The sequence below is a fragment of the Lampetra fluviatilis genome, chromosome 70 (genome assembly GCF_964198595.1).
Source record: "Lampetra fluviatilis chromosome 70, kcLamFluv1.1, whole genome shotgun sequence".
NCBI classification, from domain to species: domain Eukaryota; kingdom Metazoa; phylum Chordata; class Hyperoartia; order Petromyzontiformes; family Petromyzontidae; genus Lampetra; species Lampetra fluviatilis.
In genome coordinates this window covers 3,142,096-3,144,595 of record NC_136344.1, presented here as the reverse complement: position 1 = coordinate 3,144,595, position 2,500 = coordinate 3,142,096, and the positions used below count along the sequence as shown (strand labels likewise).

General features: G+C 58.2%; 1 protein-coding gene across 1 annotated transcript in view; it reads left to right on the top strand.

Moving 5' to 3' along the window:
- Window positions 1-2,500, top strand: part of LOC144952844 (C-Maf-inducing protein-like) — a 95,782-nt gene that overhangs the window by 59,442 nt on the left and 33,840 nt on the right. The window lies entirely within an intron of this gene.

Genomic DNA, 2,500 nt, shown 5'->3' with positions numbered 1-2,500 from the left:
TGTGTGTGTGTGAGCGAGTGTGAGTGTATGATGTGTGTGAGTGTATGTATGTGTGTGTGTGTGTGTGAGCGAGTGTGAGTGTATGATGTGTGTGAGTGTATGTGTGTGTGTGTGTGAGCGAGTGTGAGTGTGTGATGTGTGTGAGTGTATGTGTGTGTGTGTGTGAGCGAGTGTGAGTGTATGATGTGTGTGAGTGTATGTGTGTGTGTGTGTGTGAGCGAGTGTGAGTGTATGATGTGTGTGAGTGTATGTGTGTGTGTGTGTGTGAGCGAGTGTGAGTGTATGATGTGTGTGAGTGTATGTGTGTGTGTGTGTGAGCGAGTGTGAGTGTGTGATGTGTGTGAGTGTATGTGTGTGTGTGTGTGAGCGAGTGTGAGTGTATGATGTGTGTGTGTGAGCGAGTGTGAGTGTATGATGTGTGTGAGTGTATGTGTTTGTCTTTGTGTGTGTGTGTGTGAGCGAGTGTGAGTGTATGTGTGTGTGTGTGAGCGAGTGTGAGTGTATGTGTGTGTGTGTGTGTGAGCGAGTGTGAGTGTATGATGTGTGTGAGTGTGTGTTTGTCTTTGTGTGTGTGTGTGAGCGAGTGTGAGTGTGTGTGTGAGTGTATGATGTGTGTATGTGTGAGTGTATGAGGGAGCGGTGGGTGTAGTGGTTAGCGCCACGCTGCGCTACGAACCCGGCGACCCGAGTTCGATTCCCGCTCGCGGCCACCAACCAACCCCCGGTGACGATTATCTGGGCCTCCCCTAGGTAGACTGGGCCTAAACAAACGTGTTACCCGGTGCGTAAACAGCTCCGTGAGCCTTACCTGGTAAAACAAACTTTCAAAATATTTGTTTCCGGTTTATAGACTCATCCTGACCACCCTCACCACCCTCACCACCCTCACCACCATCACCACCCTCACCACCCTCACCACCATCACCACCCTCACCACCCTCACCACCATCACCACCATCACCACCATCACCACCCTCACCACCATCACCACCATCACCCCCCTCACCACCCTCACCACCCTCACCACCATCACCACCATCACCACCCTCACCACCATCACCACCCTCACCACCCTCACCACCCTCACCCCCCTCACCACCCTCACCACCCTCACCACCATCACCACCATCACCACCCTCACCACCATCACCACCATCACCACCCTCACCACCCTCACCACCATCACCACCCTCACCACCCTCACCACCCTCACCACCATCACCACCCTCACCACCATCACCACCCTCACCACCATCACCACCATCACCACCCTCACCACCCTCACCACCCTCACCATCTTTACCACCCTCACCACCCTCACCACCCTCACCACCATCACCACCCTCACCACCCTCACCACCCTCACCACCATCACCATCCTCACCCCCCTCACCACCCTCACCACCCTCACCACCATCACCACCCTCACCACCCTCACCACCATCACCACCCTCACCACCATCACCACCCTCACCCCCCTCACCACCCTCACCACCCTCACCACCATCACCACCATCACCACCCTCACCACCATCACCACCCTCACCACCCTCACCACCATCACCACCCTCACCACCCTCACCACCCTCACCACCATCACCACCATCACCACCCTCACCACCATCACCACCCTCACCACCATCACCACCATCACCACCATCACCACCCTCACCACCCTCACCACCCTCACCATCTTTACCACCCTCACCACCCTCACCACCCTCACCACCATCACCACCCTCACCACCCTCACCACCCTCACCACCATCACCATCCTCACCCCCCTCACCACCCTCACCACCCTCACCACCATCACCACCCTCACCACCCTCACCACCCTCACCACCATCACCATCCTCACCCCCCTCACCACCATCACCACCCTCACCACCATCACCACCATCACCACCATCACCACCCTCACCACCATCACCACCCTCACCACCCTCACCACCATCACCACCCTCACCACCATCACCACCCTCACCACCATCACCACCCTCACCACCCTCACCATCCTCACCACCCTCACCACCATCACCACCCTCACCACCCTCACTACCATCACCACCCTCACCACCCTCACCACCCACACCACCCTCACCCCCCTCACCACCATCACCACCCTCACCACCATCACCACCATCACCACCCTCACCACCATCACCACCCTCACCACCCTCACCACCCTCACCACCCTTACCCCCCTCACCACCCTCACCACCCTCACCACCATCACCACCCTCACCACCATCACCACCCTCACCACCCTCACCACCCTCACCACCCACACCACCCTCACCACCATCACCACCCTCACCCCCCTCACCACCCTCACCACCCTCACCACCCACACCACCCTCACCATCCTCACCACCCTCACCACCCACACCACCCTCACCACCATCACCACCCTCACTCCCCTCACCATCCTCACCACCCTCACCACCATCACCACCCTCACCACCCTCACCATCCTCACCACCCTCACCACCCTCAC